Source organism: Manacus candei, unplaced genomic scaffold (genome assembly GCF_025592945.1).
Source record: "Manacus candei isolate 608988 ecotype Guabito, Panama unplaced genomic scaffold, ASM2559294v1 h1tg000043l, whole genome shotgun sequence".
NCBI classification, from domain to species: domain Eukaryota; kingdom Metazoa; phylum Chordata; class Aves; order Passeriformes; family Pipridae; genus Manacus; species Manacus candei.
The window spans coordinates 16,359,581-16,381,762 of record NW_026138091.1 but is presented as its reverse complement, the minus strand read 5'-3'; the positions used below and the strand labels follow the sequence as shown (position 1 = coordinate 16,381,762).

The 22,182-nt window shown below is 38.2% G+C and overlaps 1 protein-coding gene across 1 annotated transcript in view; it reads right to left on the bottom strand.

The window, feature by feature from the left end:
• Positions 1–336: 336 nt before the first annotated feature.
• Positions 337–22,182, bottom strand: part of CFTR (CF transmembrane conductance regulator) — a 219,361-nt gene continuing 197,515 nt past the window's right edge. The window contains exon 28 of the transcript XR_007905881.1: positions 337–349. The gene's annotated coding sequence lies outside the window, so the exon portion shown is untranslated. The remainder of the gene's footprint in view (positions 350–22,182) is intronic.

Sequence of the window (22,182 nt, the reverse complement as noted above, 5' to 3'; positions counted from 1 at the left end):
CTAGTATTTTTTAATGTGGCAGTGCTTTGGTTAACAAGTTGTTGATCTGAATTACAGAAGTAAAGCTGGCTGAGAGCTGTTCTTTCATTCTGCAGAATTCTTCTACATTTAAAAAATGTTTTTATTCTGTATCAAAACAAACCCAAACCTCTTGAGAGCTGTTTTGTTAGTAAAATTAACTATCCCACCAAAATCTGGTGCTGAAGACCCATACTTTGTGCTGAAGGGGGAACTGATCCCAAGCTGTCAACCTTTCCCAAAAAGCCTAATACTGCTACAGCAGTGAGGAAGTTCTCTGGTTTACCTTGTTTTGAAAAGGAATTTCATTCTGGATTTGGAAAAAAAAACACTACCTGGCAAAATTTGTCTGGCAATAAATTTGTCATCATTCTTTGATGAATTTCTAATGAATTAGTATTTTTGCAAAGACTTTCTTTTCCCTAGAAACATTTGTAGCCTACACAACTGTGCTGGTCAGTTTACAGTTATCTACATAAAAAACGAGAGAATTGATCTGTATTGATTTCATTAATGAGTGTGTGTAATTCTACAACTTATGAGGCTGAGCTCTAATTCAGGCTTGGTCAGAAGGTGCCTGTTTACATATCAGCCTTTCATCCATAACTAGCAAGCTACAGAAAGCCTGTTCTCATAGTTGCAACCAAATATTCTCCTCACACTTGCCCAAGATGCAAAGATGAAGCTCTGTAGTCCAAACCTCTCCAAAACACAACTTGTAAGGGGGTTGCCATCTCACAATGAATTGTCAATGCCCATAATAGTTATTGAAGTAGCCATGGTATGATAGTATATCAGTGACCGCCCAGGTGGTCCATTCTTGCCTCTAAAGAGCCTTTGACAGCTTAAATTTACTATACATATGGAATCATTCATGGCTGCTGGCAGCTGAAATGCTCATGGCTAAAGTCCCAGTTACAGCTGAGACAAGGTTCAGGCTGCTGATCTCTACTCCATTTCAGTAGCTGACTGCCAACTTAGAGCTGGTAATTAACTATGTGAAGCATTGCTGTCTCTGGCCTGCAAGTGTAAGCCATCGGTGGACACAGCCTAGCAGAGGATTGTAGGATGCTGGTCACCAGCCTCAGCTAGGCAGCATCAGAAGTCACTGATTTTTCAGTTGACTCCTAAGAAAGATCAGCATCCATCTGAATGAGCTGATAGAGAAGATTTAAGACCATAATTTTTGCCCAGTTATAACTGAGAAACCCATTCCTTATCTCTTCACCTCTTAGCTACCTGTGAATACTCTAGGGGAAAATCTACAAGCTCAGCTTACACCACTACAATGTTCATTGAACTGTGAAACATTGTCCTGGAGGGACTGGAAGTGTCAACATAATCAATTAGTGCATCTCAGGAAGCAATTCCAGAGAAGCTTTCTAGGTTATCTCTGTACTGAGGTCTTCAAGATAAAGCCTTACCCAGTGCACCCTCCCAGCAAGTACAGTATGTTCCAGAGTGTCATAATGCCACAGGGTAGACTTCTGGTAATACTGCTGTATCCAGAAACATCAAATCTCCTATGAAGTGGGTGTTGGTCTTTGGTAAGATGAAAAGCTTATTCTCCCATTTTTCTTTTTTTTTTCCACCTTCTGGCTTTGGTAACGTTGCCTCTAAGAGAAAAATGATGATAAACTCTCTCCCTATGCAAGATAAAGAAGCCAGATTTCCTTATTTACACAGTGTTATTGGAGTGGTGTGATGACAATATTGTTATATCTTATTTGGAGGTGATTTGGCTCATGTGGGCAGCATTGGCATTATTGCCATTTGGCATGGAGCTGAAAGGCCTAAAAAGCTGATTATACTGAAGTGTTTGAAGGAGGGATTCAGGACACAGCCCCGGGAGCATTATAATCCTGCTCAAGCACAATGTCCCTTTAAAGCCCACTGTTCCATTCAGTTGTTTCTTCCTTATGCCTGTAAACCTTCTCTATCCTTCAGACCAAAGTTTATTTCTTATTTTGAATAAGATGATATGAGGTTTGAAAGAAATATTGTTGTCACCTGAGTTTACTCCATAAATTAGCTTTTCAAAGGGCTAATGAGAGCAAGTCTCTGTTGGTTCTGCTGGTAGAGGGTGAAACAAACGGTGTTTAGGTTTTGAGAATATAATTTCACCTGAGCTGGTTCTTCAGATGGATCTGTAATGTTAAGTAAGATGAGTTCAATAGGTCACATTACCTTGGATGAGTTGGTTCATAAGTGTGACCCTGTTCTGGGTACAAGCTCTGAAATCTACCACCAGAGGAAGACGGATGCTGGAAATGGTTACATACTTTATAACAGAGTAACAACAACAATAATAACAATAATAATAGGGTTATAGAAAACAGGGTTACATCCAGGTGGTATACAGTTCACTAGTGGGGTTCTGTAGGGCTCCATTTTAGGGCCAATGACCTTCCATATCTTCATAAAAGACTTGGATGCAGGACTCGAAGGAATACTAAGTATGTTTGCCGATGACACTAAATTGGGAGATGTTGACTCCCTCAAAGGCAGAGAGACCTTGACAGATTAGGGGGCTGGACAACCACCAACTGTACAAAGTTTAGCAAAGAAAAGTGCCAGATTCTGCACCTGGGACAGGACAATAAGAGGCTGTAGAGCAGTGCCACGGAAAGGAAAAGGGACCTGGGGGTCCTGGTCAATGGCAAGTTGAATATGAGTCAGCAGTGCCCTGCCAGCCAGGAGGGCCAACTGTGTCCTGGGGGTCATCAGGCAAAGCATCGCCAGATGGTTGAGGGAGGGGATTGTCCCGCTCTGCTCTGCACTGGTGTGGCCTCACCTTGACTATTGTGTGCAGGTTTGGGCAGTGCAACATAAAAAAAATATTAAACCATTAGAGAGTGTTCAAAGGAGGGAAACAAAGATGGCGAAGGGCCTTGAGGGGAAGCTGTTCGAGGAGCAGCTGAGGTCACTTGGTCTGTTCAGCCTGGAGAAGAAGGGACTGAGGGGAGACCTCACTGCTGTCTACAACTTCCTTGTGAGGGGAAGAGGAGGGGAAGTCACTGATTTCCTCTCTGTGGTGACCAGTGACAGAACCTAAGGGAGCAGACTGAAGCTGTGTCAGAAGAGGTTTAGGACAGATATTGGGCATAGATTTTTCCTGCAGAGTGTATTTGGGCAGTGCAACAGGATCCACAGGGAAGTAGTCATGGCTTTCAGAGCTCAAAAATGCTTGAACAACTCTCTCAGACACATGGTGTGATTTTTAGGGTTGTCCTATATAGGACCAGGAACTGGACTTTGATGATCCTTGAGGGTCCCTTCCAACTCAGGATACTCTGTCATTCTATGATTCGGTGATTCTAGCCTGTTATAAGGGGAAGGTGAGGTTCACAGTGGGAAGAAAATGGTAAAGATGATTTATGATTGTCATGACTCAAGCCCAGCTGGAAATTAAGAAGCACACAGCTGTTCATTCAACCCCCCTCTCTCCAGCCCATTCCAGTGGAATGGGGGGGAGAATCAAGGTAAAACTTATAGGTTGAGATAAGAACAGTTCAATAATTGAAAATAAAATAAAATACAGCAATAATGGTAAATGATGACAATAATAATGATAATAGTAAGAGAAAAACAAGCAATGCACAATGCAATTGCTCACCACCTGCTGACCAATGCCAGACTCCCCTTTCTGAACCCAGATTGGCCCTGCCCCCCTTCCCAGTAACTCCACCCCATTTATATACTGGACATGACATTCTATGATGTGGAATATCCCTTTGTTCGGTTCTGGTCACCTATTCCAGCTACGCTCCCTCCCAATTTCTTTTGCATACCTCCTCACTGGTAGAGTATGAGACTCCTGGGAGCAGGGATGGAATTGGGTCTTATCCACCAGGGCAGAGACTTAAGCATGGTTAAGTCAGCACTCAACTTATTTAGGCTCTTTTTACACCTTCACATCTTGGATTCCTATCTGCACAGTGGCCCAGGTTAAAAATGGAGCTGGAAAATAATCCCACCACAATCATATCATTAGAGCCACCACCCACACTCATGAGGTGGATTGGAAACCATTTAGGTTGAGGAACCAAAATTTATCCTACCAGGCTGGGTGATTGCTGCCTCCTATAATGTATTGCTAGTTTGGCACATATTCCCCCAAGAAATCAAAGAAGAGCCTGTTTGGACACAGATTATGCCTGGGGTTTCCTGTGGGTTAGTCCTTGGCATCTCTCTGCACAACATTCAGGATCATTCCATCACGCAAGTTCCTCAACACCCTACAGTTATGAGAAGGAACTCAAGATGTCATCTGAGGTACCTCACTGTTTGTTGCACTGATGTGTTTGTCTTAATAATTTCAACATCTGAACTGGAAAGCAAGGCTCGGATTTATCTCATCCATATTAAACCATCTGGAAGATAGATGCTTGGTCCTGACTAATTGTTTCAGCTCTGTTATGTTTTAGCTCAGTTATGGCATAAGGATACCTCCAGGGATCAGTTCTCATCTGTCTCAGATACCTGTTTCAGTGTGCTCTGAATCTGCCTCTGCACCTGCCTGTCTCTCAGCAGTGATTTCTTAGGGAGATTGCATCATTATTTTCAACTGGATCTCCACTTTTAGATGGGTTAAGGTGAGTAGGATATAATTCATTTCTACAGTACTACATCAAAATCTGGTGTATTATAGTCCATACATGAGCCAGATCACCAGTGCACAGCTTCTATTTTTTTTGAGGAGCTTTCAGTTAAAAATCTGTCAAAACTGATTCCATGTAGATATTGGATAATAAAGTCCTGAGCCCTGCCAACACATTCTTATTCAAATTAAATGAAATTTGAAAGGGAATGGAGAAAATGGTGGTCCAGGATCTACACATTAGCACACACAGCACAACGAACAGACTCTCCCAAAGGGGAAAATTATGAGGTTGTAACTTTTGCAGTGTTTGAACTTTAAAAGAAGTTATTTAACAACACTCTTCAGACATAACTATGCATTTACACATATGTAGCACACTGAAAGAATGTAACGATTTACTCAAGGGCGAAGTGATACCCCACTTGCATAAGCTGTTCATCCCTTAGGCAACGTGAGATTATACTGTCTTTTCCACAGAAGCCTTACTTGTGGCATTTAACACACTTGCTATTAAAGAAACAGTGGGAGCTACAGTACCATAAAGATTAAAGGAAGACTGCTTAAAGCAGAGGGATTTTATCATATTCTAATAGTTGTATTTACTGCAGTTTAGCTCTTTGGATAGTATTTAATATTATTAAGAGATAGTTTTCATAGCTTTAAAGGATATGCAAAGGTACTTTAAAATAATGCTTTTAATATCTGAAGGGAAGAGGATTATGCATGTAGTTTGTGTAGGAACTGTTGTTTTCAACTCTCTTTAATTATAAAAGAATAGTTTTAAGAATCCTGATGTTTTAGACTGGTTTACATATTAAGTTTACATATTAAGCAGCTTGATTATCTCAGAATGGGAATTAATGGCATAAATCCTCTTCTGGTACCTGAAGGGCAAAAGTATAATTGAGGAACAGTTTGCAGTGGTGGCTGTAAGCCATATGAGTGCTGCTTGGTCCTAGACCAGCTGTGTGGTGATCTACTTTCCAGTTTCAACACAGTAGCCTCAGGGCTGCTCTTGCTTGTACCAGTTTCCCAAATCCCCAGCACTGCTGCTGTGATTGCTGAGAGCACAGTGAGACACATGGGACACATGGAGGGGGGAAGGTGCCCTTACCAGAAGAGCCCACAATCTGGAACCTTCCACAGCGTCCTGTGCAGAGGAGCAAAGTCACCTATTGAATTAGACTGGCAAAGTTGCTTAGATTTTACGGATTTTTCATCTTGCTGCTAGAGGATTTTTGTATGGATTTTTTGTAACACTATTGTTCTTTGTTTGTATTTGTCTGCAGTGAGTTGTACTAATTCATATTGATCACTGTGTTTTCATATAGCTTTCCACTATGATGGGAAAGTTGAGATATAAATATTTTTCAATCATTTGGGTATCTTATATATGAGATACTTTTAAAATATTGCTGGGAGATAATTTAAGAAAAAAAATAAATGAAAGTGCTACTTTCCTTCTCTGAACCCCTCTTTTTTTTTCTTTCTTTTTTTTTTTTAATGTGACAATCATCACATTTAGTTCATTTAGTTACCCACATTTTTGCAAGAGGAAATGAAATGACTGTTCTATCTTCAAAGAGGATGGGCACAACAAAATCTTTGTGCTCCTGGGCACATATCACTGATAGTGCAGGTCTTGGAACAGGGCTTCTATGTTGGATTTTATCTAGATGAGAGATGCTTAATGCAGTGCAGAGGAATTTCTTTACTGCTTTTGGTAGAGTCTATGAAGCAAGTTTGTATTAGAAATGGCTGTGATATTTCTGCATAAATGACAATTTTTCAAATGAAAATGTTTCAGAAAGATGTATAAATTTTAAACAGAAGAGAGAGAAGGAGAAAGATTTTAGCAGTATGGTTGGTAAAGTACTGGCCCTGGGAAGCAGGACGTGGCCAGTCAAGGACTTGTAATTGCTTCAAGATTATCTGTGTTAAAGAACTTTCATTCACTGCATGTAGATCTAGATTTGAAGCTTTGTCACTCTTTGAGAGAAGCTACTCCAAGGACACTCTGTATCAAGGCAGAGCAGCAGATCCCAACACACTGGCTTTTACTGAGGCAGGAGTATACCAGGGCAGTGGGGAGAACTGCCAGGAGCCAAGAGTACTCTCATGGAACAGGACTGATTAATGTATTTATTGCTTACATAGACAAAGGGATCAAGTGCACCCTTAGCACCTTTGCAGCTGACACCAAGCTGAGTAGTACAATTTACATACCTGAAGGATGGGATGCCATCCAGAGGGACCTGGACAAGCTCAAGAAGTGGGCCCATGGGAATGTCATGAAGTTTAACAAGAGCAAGTGCAAGATGCTGCACGTGGCTCAGGGCAACCCCCTGTATCAGTACAGGTTGGGGGACGAACAGAGGAAGAGCAGCCCTGCCCAGGAGCACTTGGGGTGGATGAGGGTGGACATGACCCGGCGATGTGCGCTCACAGCCCAGAAACCCAGTTGTGTCCACGGCTGCGTCAAAGGCAGCGTGGCCAGCAGGTCAAGGGAGGGCATTCTGCTCTCTACTCTGGCCTTGTGAGACCCCACCTGGAGTGCTGCATCCAGCTCTGGGGTCCTCAGCACAGCAAGGACCTCCACCTGCTGGAGTGAGTCCAGAGAAGGGCCACCAAGATGATTAGAGGGATGAAGCACCTCTCTTGTGAGCTAAAACTGAGAGAGTTGGAGTTGTTCATCCTGGAGAAGAGAAGAATCTTGGGAGACCTTATTGCAGCCTTCTATTACCTGAAGGACACCTTCAAGAAAGATAGGGAAAGACTTTTTACCAGATCCTGTTGTGATAGGACAAGGGGTAATGGTTTTAAAATAAAGCGATATATAAACAACTATATGTTGGATAAAAGGAAGAAGTTTTTTTACAATGAGGGTGGTAAAATACTGGAACATATTGCCCAAAGAGGTAGTGGATGCCCCATCCCTGGAAATGTTCAAGGTCAGGCTGTGAGCCTCTCATCTAATTGAAGATGTCCTGTTCATTGCAGAGTGGCTAGACTAGACAACCTTTAAAGGTCCCTTCCAAACCAAACTGTTCTATGATTCTATCATATCCTGGAACATATCCTAACTATTTTAAGACATCCATCTTCTTGATGAAATCATCAATATTTTTCACTCAATTGTGCTCTGAAGAATCTCTTAGGAAGGTTTCAGGTTAATTCTACAGTGTAGTGGAACTAAATAGTTAACCCCCAGCAGGTGCCACAAAACAGAGTAATCTTGAATTCTGTTTAGAGTGGATGTAGGTTGGTCTATGTGTGGGAGTAATTTTAAGAGTCTTTCATGGTGTCATTCCAAAGATGCCCACCTGTAAGTGTAAACCATATCTGCTTACATTCCAGTCTTAGTAAATATGAGAATCATATAGTCACATATATTTTAGTTTGTTTCCAGTATTAGCTAACAGCATCTCTTTCCTGAACAAATGCTCTTCCCTGCAAATACACATAAAAAAGATATTCAGCAAACTTCATAATCTTAAAATATAAGAGGTTTTCCACTAATTAAGTGTAATATTTCATGACACTATAGGTCCAGAAATAACAGCTTTATCCTTTTGAGTACAAGAAATTCACAGACTACCAATGGAACCCATAGCTAGTTGTCCACCTAGGTCTCTCGATAATGTGCTCAGAAGGCATAATATAGGTTGTTTTCAGGTATTTTATGGAGTACTGTTAAAGATAAATAATGTCAATTTAAAAGGAGAAGGATTTGAAAGTAGGTGCAGTACCATTTCTAAAAATCTCCTTAAATATTGTGCTTTCCCTGCCCCCATAATATGTGTGACATCTCCCAACATCATATGTTCTGCTGGAGGTGTGAGATTTTGCATACGTAAGTTTTCTATCAGATATTTAACTGGTTCATGATTTGCCACCTACTTGTAGATAACTATCCAAAATCCTGATGATATTACTTTTATGTGTCATCAGATAATTTTATATTGAACTGCAAAATCTTTAATAAATTTTTTAAAAAAATAACTATGATGTATAAATATATATGCATGAGTTTCCTCTCTTTTTTTAGGCTTTAATTTTATTCACAAATGTCCCTTGATAGTCACTGCGTGAACATCTATAAGTAAAAGTTCTGCTCCATATCACACAGAACACGATGTGGGAAATTTCCTCAATGGAACTGAGCAATTTGTATGAAGATTAATACTCATGTCTAAATCTTGACAGTAGTATTTTAATCACATTTCAAACAAAACTATACACAGTATGAGAAAAAGGGTTAATGACAACCTTCCCTGGAAACAACATGGACAAACACAGTTCATCATATAATTTCATTTTTAAAAACTAGATTTATAGATTACATCCAACTGAATAAATTATTCCTGCAAATAACTGTCTTTCCAACAAGAAGCAGCTGTGTTTTTCCAATACTATTAAAATTTGAATTAATACTTAAAGAAAGAAAAAATGAAGTGAGTAGTGGATTATAGCCATTACTTGTTCCAAATGACATAATTTCACCACAGGCTCCACACTAAGTATTTATGGTAAAATGATACTTCAGCTTTAAACTATGATTTCTGAGCCCTTATTTGTATTTACTGTAAACTCTTCTCTATGGAATTGGCAATCGCTCTTAGGAACAAAAGAAAGAAGTGAAACTCAATATGAATAAAAAGGTTTTAGTTTAAAATGTGATTAATTAAATCTCAGCTCTGTTCTTCACAGATTTCTTTCATGAGGTGATGGCCAGTAGGGACCAGTATAATCAGTTGGTCTGACCTCTTTCTGCAGACATTTGCTCAGAAGCTGAATTAAAACACATTTTATAGGAAGATGCATAATAATTTCTTGAAGATCTAAGGTTGTGATGAATTTACAGCCTCCTGATAAGTTGATCCAATTTTTACCTACCATCACATCCAGGAAGTCACATGTCATTTTAGGGTTCAAAGTTGGTTTTTTCCCCCTTTATCTTCAGTCCCAGCTACTGGATTGTTCCAATGCCTTTGCCTGCAGGACAGTATGTGAACATGGATCACATCTTAAAAAAAATCCAGAAGTAGTCGTCAGTGTCCACATTGTAAATTGTGTCTATTGTGACCTGAATTATTTGTGGGCCCCTTTGTACAATCTGCACTTTTCACACTGTTACTTAAATGGTACTGTCGAGAATCAGAAACAGGACCCTAGTAGTGATCTTAGCACTGCTGTGTTTAGAGACAAAGGGCCTTTTCAGTTTATTCTCATGTTACCCTTGGTGCATATGCAAGCTTCTTACTAAATGCGTTGGCTAGAACATTGAAATGGATTAGTGAAGAACACTTGGGTTTTTCTAGTGAATCCTTCAAAGGTCTCTCACCTGGGAGACAGCTGGTGTTCTTTGCACCCAAACACACTACACAGCACTTGCATTTTGCTGGACTATGATCAATAACTTGTCCATAATCTCATCATTTACTGCCTCACCCATCTTGGTGGTATTGTTATTCTACAGTTGAACTATATCTTCTATGGGTCATTGATAAAAACATCCAACAACATTGGAACAAACTCTTCTGCAGGTTTCAGGAGTTTCAGGAGACACTGTAGGTGCTGGATCTAGGACTAAGTATGAAGTAAATCTCACTAATACCTTAATTTCATTAATATCTTAGTAGGCATTCCTGAGTGGAGATTAGCTTTTCACCTCTCCATTGCCATTCTCGGTACCTTGCTTTTGCTGCTGTCGGCACTTGTAGAAGTTTTTGAAACAATAAAAGAGGGACCCTTTGAAATCAACGGTGGTTAAACTTCTCCAGGACAGGAAAGAACCTGTATGTGGTCAAACAATGTGACCAAAATGCAGATGGATTTGGTTTATCTGTGCTACCATAAAGAAGTCTAAGAATAAGGCAAGGCACTTTAACAAACCATTGTTCACAATGCTGGAAGAACAGCATGAAACTATAAGAGCAGCTGAAAACTCAAGGAACAGAGCATTCATTGGGAAGTTTTGTTAGCAGCTGCAGTGAGATTGAGCAGAGCACGAAGACCATGCCTAATAAGAACAGTTAATAAGTAGTCATCCCACAATGCTGTGGAAAAGTCAAAAAGATACAAAGAGCATAATGATTTTATGTAGGCAGAACACACTATTGTTGAATTTCAGACCCTTACTAAGTCAACATGCGGGTTTTACAAATAGCTATGCAACAATCAATCAGATTTAGAGTAATGATGTTTTCTCTAGAATGTCAGTTCTCTGTGGTGCAGGTCGTATCAGTAATCAGGCAAAATCTCTCACAAGGAGGACATTGCAGAGTACTGCTGTGAGAAAGTTCACTGACTTATCGAACAGCCAGAGGAAATAGGTGCACGATGAATGATGCAAAAAAAAAAAGGTAGGCAAGAATCTAACAATTTTAATAGAAGTACCTCTTCAGTAACATGTGGTTTAGGCAATTCTTCATATGCAGTTCATAGGCTAAACCCCTCCTCTCTTGCTAATGCTTTGTGCTACATAGATTGACCTAAGGGCAGGATTTGAACATGATGTTGTCCTTGGGGCAGGGATTTTGCAGCCAGAAATGCAGGAATTAGCTTTTTCTCCCCTTTAATATAGATTTACCACCGACACAGAAGCCTGTGACGCATTTTCCTCTTCTACCTCTAATGACACAGATGCCTAAAGTTCTTAGCCTGAAAACCTGAATTTACCTCTGCTTCTCTCTCCATGTAGGATGAATGATTCATTTTGTTCCATGACGCTGTTTCCAACTGCAAAACTGTTACATAAAGGCATTCAAGCCTTCTGCTTTTCATTCAGCTTTGGGAATTTCTTGTACTTTACCACCAAAACCTAAGTAGAGTGAACCTCAGGATGATTTTGAGTCAGGTACCAGCAATCCACGCAGAGTATATTTTTTTATATTTGTACTATTTTTCCTTAATAGTGCACTTTCTGATATTTAAGTCATCCCGCTTCAGTATGTTCAATATATTCAATATGTTTAAGCTAAATACTGCTTCATCTTGTTCATGAAAGATCTCATTTTATATCTATATGACATTTACTCAGTCCCAGTTCAAGAAGATTGTCCTTTTCAGGAAGGAACTCAGGAATCTGTTTAAATCACAAGACTAGCAATGGGAAGAATATATATGGATCTAACTAATGAATAGGAATGGCTCACACTGGGAATAGGTTACTCCATAGATTAACTTGATTACTTCTTTTTCTTCTTGTTTATTTTTAAAACAAAAAGTGTATATATTTCTTTTAATTGTGAAGTTCTTAGTCCTAATTATCCTCCTGGTTCTCATTATTATTTTTTATTTCTACTCGTGAGTTTTATGCTTGTCCATAGATTCAAAGGTACTTAAATATGTATCCTCTGACTTGGTAAGCCCCACACATGGGCAGCATCTGTTCAACACAATGAGTCTTCACAGAGATGAGAGCTGACCTACACAGAGATGGGTAACGGAGAGATGAGGTCTTGTCTTGCTTTCTGACCCAGGTTTCCTTTCTTCATGATAGACTAGGCCACTGCTTTGATTGTAACACAATCACCATTCCTAACAAGGTGATTTCCAGTAGAGGAAAATTTTCAGTTTATTAATATTTTTTGACTTTGGAAAACTGATAATTAGTATATGCTAAGACAGTATACCTCAGGCTTTCTACTATTACTTCTGAAACAGGAGAAAAAAAAACCAGGAGTAATGGAACACTATTAAATTTAGTTTGGAAAGTGTTATTAATATACTATATATAAAATAAAGCAGCTATTTCTGTGCACTGTAAGCTGTTATTGAAACAGATTAAAGGCAATCACCACAGTATGCTAGACATCATACTATTCTCTGTCAGTGTGTTATTAAATAGCATCATATATATGTCAAATATGTTCTCTAAGCATTTAAATGCTTTGTTTTGTTTGGGGGAGGAGGGGGAATGCAGCAAAACAGTACTATCAGGCTGTATTTTTAGCTGCTGCAAATTAACATAGCTCCACTGGGAGTAGTGCCAGGAATTTAAAATTATTGTTGAACTTTACAGTAGAATCAGCTACTGTGGTACTTCAATTATATGGAGGGCTGGGGTGTAGGAAAGATTTGAAAGAAAGCATAATAGATTATTTGTGGATAAGCTTTGCTTCAGTGCCAGGTGAGCTGAATAAAACATTTCCATCTGCAGAATATTGAATGTCTGTAATATGTTTCAGTACTGGCATCATAAATGCCTTATAAAGGAAAAACCGGTGCATACAAAACCTATACCTTTCTAATACAGAAGAATTCCCTGCATGCAGACTCTGAAGTAATGGCTAAAAACCCTGTTGTTTATAATCACCATGGGGATTCATATATCCTCTAATGGAATCCCTGTAAAATAAGCCATATGGTTGTTACACTATGGTTTGAAGCAAGAGAAAGGTATTATTTTGAATCAAAAATCAGATAAGAAGCATAAGATGAAACCATTAACAATTTTCTTTTTTTCAGACAACAAAGTGATATAGCAAAACCTGTGTTGTAAAAGTACACAACACAGGTTTTGCTATCATTAGAAAAATGATATCTTTTTTTTCTATCTTTAGAAAAAAAACCAGCACAGTTTGAAGCCATAATATTTTCTAAATGCTAAGTGAAATGCAATATATATTCAAAGAAAGGTACTAAACTGTTCATGCAGTGTGGCTGAACATTAAATTGATTGTATCAGTACTGAAAAAAGCATTTGGCACCATGGAGGACAGGTCAGTATAGTCATTGCAATCCAGTGTGAGGTCCTAAGAATATAGATGAAACAGAGTAGAAAACGCAACTGAAAGTAATCTGATACTGTGTAAATCAATCTTTCCTGGAATGCTTTGTTCAGTTCTGCTCAGCTTGCCTTAGTAGAGCTATAAACAGGAAGAAGAAGGGTTCAAAACTGGGTCATTGCACCACAAACACTAGTGGAACTCATCATTAGCAGTCATCATTAAAATCAAGACAAAAAAAGAGGAAGAAAAGGATTAATCTTATGGTGAATAAAGGTTGAAAACATCCACAGTTATAACAAACAAGTCACTATCTGATAGAGAGGAAAACCAAGTAAGGAGTGAGCAGGGCCAACAAGGGTTCTTCTCAAAGGTTATAAGTAATTTCCCCCAGCTGCTATCAGTTCACTGGCTGCCTCACCAGCTGGCTGGACAAGCTCCATCTACATAAACTAGGAACAGGAATTGTGTCCTTGGTAACAATACCCAGTTCTGGCTGTAAATCTCAAAATGAATAATTACTATGGAAAACAAAACTGAGGTGCAAAGTAATTCCTTGGTTTGTAAAGGGGACAACTCCTTGAAAAAAACATTAGAGAATATGATAGCCATCAAATAGCCTAGAATTAAACAAGGGGACTTGGCAGTGCCAGGTTAATGGTTGGACTCGAGGATCTTTCAGGTCTTTCCCAACCTAAACAACTCTATGATTCTATGAAAATCATAATCCTTAAAGAAGAAATAAAGCCTACAGCTGGTTCACTGATGCCAGGCTGGTGTACAAAATCCACTTCTATGTGAAATTCAGCCACTGCTGGAAGTAGAATCCCAGTAATGAGACACAAACAGTTTTTATTAATTTTCACCCCAAATTATGGCCTCCCCATAGGGTTCTGGTTTTAGCCCTTTGGAGTAGAAGTGAATGAGGCACTTTCCTCACTTAAGATGTAACATTAATGTGCAGCCTCTATTAATTTCTTTTAACACACAATTATTTCTTCCTTGATAAATTTCAATTAATTGATGGGATAATGAAGTAGCTATTCCCCAGGAATTGTTACATAACTTACATTAACTTGTCTTAATACAATGGGAGATAATAAATATTAGAAATTTTTTATTTCTTTGATGTTTTCAGCTATTTTGCACATTCATTTTAGACATTAAATATTCAGTATTTTAAAAAACTTCTAAATCTCATGCATGTGGTGATTTATCAGCACATCACTAATTTGCTCAGTGAATGTTTGTTTTGTTCTTATTAATTACAAATATGTATGCAATGATACACTGGTTTGATTTCATTATGTTACACAGGCTATCTAAAGCCACTGCCTAAGGACTATAATACAACATGGTGAGCCCTGGGCAGATTTACAGTCTTCTCTGCATTAACCTGTAGTTCATGCATCACTCAGTGTTTTCTTCTCCAATCAGAGACCAGACAATTGCACTATTTATAATTACTCAGCATTACAAGGACTTATGTAAAGAAACATTAAATAAAGGGAGATTTAGGAAAAAACAAAGAACAAATTAAACATTTCAAGGCAAATTAAACACAACAAGGCAGTAAGTTTCAGGATACTAGGATCTCCAAAATGTCCTTTCTATTAGTTTGTTCTTTTGTTGTTTGAAACTACTTTCTCCAGGTGGAAAACACATTGACATAGTCATAAAACCCCCTCAGAGTCTTACATAGAAAACACTAACACAAAATATTCTTGATTTGAATAAATATGGTAATGTAGATAATAGTATTTCAAGTTGTGCCTCTCAAGGAGTATTTGTTTCATATTAAAAATTAAAGTCTATTAAAATACAGGATTGTTGGGGTGTGTTTTGATGGTGTATCTCCTCTTCAGATTTCTTTACACAAATTTTTGTGAAGGTAATTAAATTATTTATTCATACTAAAATTTGGGGGAAAAAACCTGCAGAAAGCATGTGTGAGAGCAAGATGTGCTCTTGCTACTTTCCTGTGGAGCAAAACTATTTATAACCCGGTCCAGATCAGAGCTAAGCACTTCAACTTTCTTTGCTTTTGCATCTTCTCCTTGTCTCCAACAGATTTCCTGTCACAGGGACTAGGGCAACTCACATTGGCTCAGTAAATCCAGTTGCTTGAATGATTTCTTCTGTAGCAAACTTAGACTAAACTCTTAAGGATACAAATATGCAGGTAATTGCTCCCTTGTTCTCTGATGCAGTCTATCTAGTAAAAAATAAAAATAATTTTAAAAAAGGGCTTAAATGTAGCGTTTCCCTTAACCCAAGTCATACTGACAACTATCAGGGGGCAACTGTCTGTTACGTTATGCCAACAGATCAGAGCTGAGCATCTGTGAGTGTGTGAGGGAAGTGACAATACCCTGGTCAGCTGCAGTCAGTTCAACACATATTACCACAGTCCTAGCAAAGGAAAATATTTGTTCTGTTTTCAAAATATTTCTAACTTTTCTGTGCTCATCATATCTACAAAGTAAATCAGAGGACGAAAACTGTTTTGCATAAAATCTGATCTGGAAGTATCTTGGGAAGGATAGAGTAAGATTTACATTCAAAGGCAGAAATACAGTATATGAACAAAGCTATGAAATTTTAAATCCTAGCAAAAGTAAGATGAAGAAGGAAAGTGTTTTGGAAGAACCAAGACAACAAACATAAAACAATATTGCACTTCAAAACAACTAAGCAATAAAGAACATGGCTCATCATTTGTCAGCACATTTTTGAGTGCTTTCAAACACTGCTCTTTAACATTGCTCAACCTATAATATTTACACAAAAACAAATGGATAAAAATGTACCACTAGGAAACTAGGAGCTGCTGTCTCCCACGTGTCATGGCTAATCTGTGCTACAAATCTCCAGAGATGAAAGGGCCCAGGGGGAGTGCCTCTAGATGAAAGAGCACAGGGTTCCTTGTGGTGTCTCTCCTTATGCTGATACTGTATAGTCCCATTTGCTATTGAGAGGATGCTGTACACTGAGACATCAACACATATTACAAATGAGCACTGGTTATGTATAAATTGTGTATCAATAGTGTAAAGGAACAGCAGAGGAGAAAACCTTTATTCAACAAAGGCATGGATAATCTAGAAGCAGTAATGAATCTATAGCAGCATATGTATTTACTTTGAAAAATTTGTGTCAATAGGTCTCCAAAGACAAGAGATGAAGCTTTAAGAAGTAGTGGGTGGACTGTGGCTTCATGTTTAACTTCAAAGTCACACTTCCATCTAATCAACGTATTTCCTAATATAATCCAGTACAATCTCTGTTGAATATTTCTAGACTACCAATGCATACCACTGTGCAAAAAACCCATATATACTCTGGCCTAATTCAATATACTGGACTTCTTTCAAACTCTGTAATGCACACTCATTTAAGAAAATATACAAAATCTTCAGTGACTTGCTACCAACACAGTTCTGTTGCAAAACAGGATGAGAGGACAAAGCCAAAACCAGTTGGATTATGCCAGTGCTGTGGACTAATGGGGGCTGTTGGAGGGACACGCAGCAGGGAGGAAGCAAGGTAGTCTCACACACACGCTGCTAGTTTCCAGCTGTCTCAACAGCTGGGCTCTCAAGCAGTATGGATGGCCTGAAAGGAAGGTCCAGCACTGGTTTGGACAGGTAGTACTGCTGGAGGTCATCTAAGTATGTTTTCAAAATAAAAGCTTGTATTTATGAGATTTAGAATAATGTTGCAGCAACAAACAATTGAGCAAAGAAGCAGAAGCTCTGAACTCTGCTTTATGATACTCTTCTCCTTAGTAAGGTGGGTTCTTAATCAATGCTTTAACTTTTTGCCATTCTACAATGCATCTATTGTATGAATGCTATGAAAGACTCATGAAAGCTGTTGTACAAAGGAAAACTGTTGTGCCAGATATGCCAAAGACTTTGGGCTAATCGCTCATCCTATTTTTGTATCATACAAAACTGTAATGTTTGACAAGAATAGCCAAGATCAACACACAATTTCTTTGCTTCATGCTGTGTGGAATGCTCATGTTAGAAAACTGATGGTTTATATCATATATTGCAAATATCACAGTGATCATATGAATCCTGCCTTTGACACAAAGGATTTTCCTTCGTGATGCATTTGGTGTGTTAGTTTTGTCACCCAAATTGGTCTCTTGTGAAACATCATGTACCTTCCTGATTGTGCTGAGCAAGGTTGTTCCAGATACTCAATGGCTATTATTTTAAAATGCAATTCTCCTTCCTGAAAAGATCATTTCTTTCTTAGAAGATAAACAGTGGAAGGTTAAAGTTAGCCTGAAGGTAAAGTAAGGTCAAAGCTGTTCAGAGTCATCAAATAATTTATCCTGAAAAAAGAATACTGGTAGGCTGAGCTAGTCAAAGAGTTTGGTTGACTGAACATTGGCTATCATGCTATGGCACTCTATTGACTTTCCAGAATTTGTCAATCCCTTCAGCCTCCCCTGCATTACTGCAGCCATCAAAGAACAATGGGAGCATCAGGAACACTGCTACAGTTCTAAATGAAAACAGGGCAAATAATTCTGAAATACTGCTCAGTGCCCTTTAAACCTAAGCATTTCCACAAGTTGACAAAAAAAAAAAAAAAAAAAACCAAAAACTTTCTAAGCCCAGTAAACTATTTGGAAAAAAAAAAAAATCTCTTTGCTTTCCCAAGGAACGTCTGGAAAGTCATGTGGCCTTGATGTGCCTGTGAAAAAAAAAATCAGTTGTAAAAAACAAACAAACAAACAAAACAACTCTGCCCTCCTGCCTCCCCACCAAATCCTGACAGTTGTGCAGTCTTGGTTATATACTTGTACAAAAGGGAAAGGGAATAGCATTTGTAATTTAGGTTATATATGATCTATACAGCTATGTTTTTCCTAAAAGGGAGTGCCTATTATCAGTAATTGTTATTGCTATACTGTATTGCTCCCCTGATGGTTTACAATCAAGAATTTCAACCTCAGCTTGTGTTTTGCCTTTATTTACAAAGACCTTCCTTTGCTAGCAGTCCCTGGCTGCCACAAATCTTTCTCCTGTTCTACTGAATGAAGATCTTACAGCTTTACTTCCTTCTCTTCACATGAACTGCAATCAGTTCAACCTTTTATATAGTCTCTTCAGTTTAATGAAAGAACATCCAGTCAAGTGCTGTACAGCTCAAGAAGGAATTAAAATTTGTAAGAAAAGGATCATTGTAGTCAATGGTAAGAATGGGGAAAGAAATAACTAACCATATTCAGAGCAAGAAAAAACTCCCTAAAAAGCTCCTGCCCTCTCAGATAAACCACATGGTTCAGGACTTACATAGTGTATAGCTGTGTTGCTATCTGAAAGCTAGAGAATTTATAGAGCTGCTAGGACAAATCCTGCACTCACCAGAGCATAAATCTACAATAATTCCATTAGCTTTTGTGGATATATGTCACTGCAAGGGAAATCAGAATGACTCTGTTTTCCCTGCTTTATATGATGAATAACATGATCATCATAAATACAGAGTATCAGGAAAACCCAAGTGTTGCATCACGGGGATTAGAATAGATGTCCTTTAATGTGGCTGGGCAGCAATTCTGACAAATTACTGTTCCTGATGAATACACATTCTAACTCCCAGCTCCCACTCATAATACAGTAAATGCAACATTGTTTTCAAACTTAACTTTAATCAGACCTAAAAGAAACCTGGTCATTTGCAGTCTGCTTTTCCTAAGAGGTTTGCCCTAGGCAGTTTTTAAATGACAGCTTAGAAAGTGTGGAAAGAAATGAACAATTTAGGTTGACATTTTTAATTTCCTTTAGCTAGATTTCAGATTTTTATGGGACTAAAGTGTTGCAACCTGATGATCCACCTTCCAGTATTTTAAGTTTAAACAAAGGTAAGATCGTAATAAAAAAATAGGACAGTGTAATAACCCTTGTTCATCCTTGTCTCTATTCTGGGTATTAACTGATTTTTTTTTTTTAAGGTAAAGAAATATTTATATATATATATATATATATATATGTGTGTGAACCCTGGATGCCCAAATACAAATTAGCCTTGTACTGTACAGTACTTAGAGTGGAAAGTCAAGGTTAGTCACTTATGGTGACCATTGGAAGGCTGAACTCTTATATGAAGGTAACCATGACAGTCTCCAAGCAGGGAGCAGCTTGATGTATCCAAGTCTGGAAAAGGAGCTGTGAAATGATTTGGCAACAGAGGGGATGGTAAGCATCAGGCCCAAGTTTCTGTTTGGGCTACCTAGGCTCATGGGTCTTCAGTTTCTGATCCTGGCCTAGGAGCAAAGCAGGTCATCCTTAGACTGTATGTGCTAAAAGTGGTGCTTTGATTCGCAATCTGAAGCAGGTCACAGACAGAGATATTTGGCTCTCAGTCTCACTGTGCTGCTTCTGGAGCTCTGCGACCTGGTTTGGGGAGGAGCAGGGAAGTAAGGAGGGATGTACATACTGGCTATTTTAGAACAGCACAAAACATGTAAAGGTTGTTACCACCAAATTAGTCTGATCTCTGGCTTTGTGTCTGAATGTGCAGGAGTTGTGAATCATTAGAAATCAGTTCATAAACCAAAGTAACAGCTTGTTTATCTAGCACACAATTATTCTAATTAATCACTTTTAATAAATGCTTTTAGGGTTAATGATGTATTTCCCTAAATAGTATTCCTAGAAGCCATTATGAGGTCAGAAACTAGTCATGATAGCAGGTATCCTAAAATAAGATGATATCTACTATCAGCCAGCCATGGATTTACTGAGCAAATATATATTTATAGCCCCATATTAGCACAGCGTGAAGCACCAAAACTGTTACACACTGTGGAAGAGATGGTGCCATGGTTGCCACCCATTTCAGAAAAATCAGGAATCGAAAGGAGATGCATTGCAGGCAGCGATGGTTTACTGAAAGATGGCAGGTTTTGGCAATAGTACTCTGAAAGGCAGACTTCTGCCATAGCAAAGCTGTGGATGGGAATGTCACAGCACCTAAAGGAGGAAAAATGTCTGAAGGTGTCACACTGCACTGACCTCATGACAAAGGGGGTAGAGGTTCCCATTCACTATTGGGCCAGTCTGCAGGTTCTTGCCATAGGCTCCAATGGAAATATTTTGCTGTTTCTAATCTAAAGTATATCTGTAAAAGTGTGTGCCTCATTGCTGTTACTGCCAACCATTTCTGTTGATGTCAAGATGGGCACTAGAGTCAAAGGTTCAGCTCTCTGATCTAACCCATCTTTCTGCATTGCACTATAAAGTAATAAAGTGAGAGTGCTTTTATATCCCATATCATGGCTGAAGCAAAATTAAGGTAATGCTGTTGGTGGCATACACAAGTTTCCATTTTTTTCATAATAAGAGATTCACACCTTTATTTTATATTAGATATAAAGAAGCCTCATATTTTTACAGTATTCATAAAAATTAGAATAAAAGCGTTAAAATCTGAATGGTACAAAATTCATACTTTGATGAAGTTCAGAAGTGCTATGGACTTCTAGCTTTTACTAAACATGTCTGACTGTATTAATGTGTTGATATATGTTTGAGATGATCTGCAACTCCAATGACATAACAGGAAATTTGTATTTTGAAGTGCACAATTATTCTAATTCTCTGTCAAAACTCTTTAAAAATACAACACCTTTATCCAGTTGCCAGAGTTTGTATGGGCCTTAGCTGCAGAAAATTGACACAATGAGAAGTATCCCAGCCAAAAACTTCATGGAATTGATATCAGCATAAATTTCTGTTTATCTGAAGTAAAAGTTATTTCTTTGTTTAGCTGAATTTATTTCCAGACCTGACAGAAATTCAGAACAAGCTTGTGAATGAAAAATAGACAGGTTTATGAAGCAAAAATGTAATAGATCTTATTTTCAGGATGATTCTAGCTCTTACCTTATGTATTCAAAATTGGAGTGTTCTCATGTTAAAAATTCACATGTACTAAAGACCTATTGAGCATTTCCGTTGTACTGAATTTCCAAGTGGAAATCTTCCTTAAGCTGAAAAAACACAGTAGAGACCTGTAAGTCTGTACACAAGAGAATTACAAACCAGATAAGCTTGTTTTGAATAGGACATTTCACACATTTTTTTTTTCTCTTAGAAAATTATAGAAGTCCATTCTATATGCTAGAAAAATCTTAAAAAAATTGAGGAAACACACTTTAGAAGAATTGTCTGATTAAATGTAAGGTCTCAACAAACCTGAACACGCCTTCAAGCATTTTTTTCTTAGCTACTTGAATGTGTTATCTGATACAGTGCATTTGAATTGTCATTTAGAGAAATGTCCTTCAGTAACTCTAAGGAATAAGGTGATAGAAAGATGATCACCTATTGGAGTTACATTTGCATGCCTTGAAAAACTGATTGACATTTTTCATCTCTGTATGGAGAGCCTGAATGAATGAATTCTGCTCTGCCACACGCTTCTGCAACAAATGGATCTAAGAATCCTGATGACAGTGATGCAATCGGGATTCAACTTCTATATGAACATCCATCTGAAATGGCAACCTAGGTCAATAAATACATTTCCCTGTGGTAGCAGGTAGCTGCAGAGTCTTGCATGGCCTAATAATTTCTGCTATAATACTGCCCAAGTCTTATTTGGAACAAAAAACAAGTACAACAAATACTTTTAAAAAATTCTATAATGACCTACAGAAAGTACACAGGATAAATCAAAGATAATGGTAACATTGTAGGTACCAGCATAGTGGGATTTTTTTTTTTTTATTTTTATAGTCGCTAGGACCTAGACAAAGACTGTGCCTTTCAATATGGAGGAATGCAACAAAAGAAGCAAAAA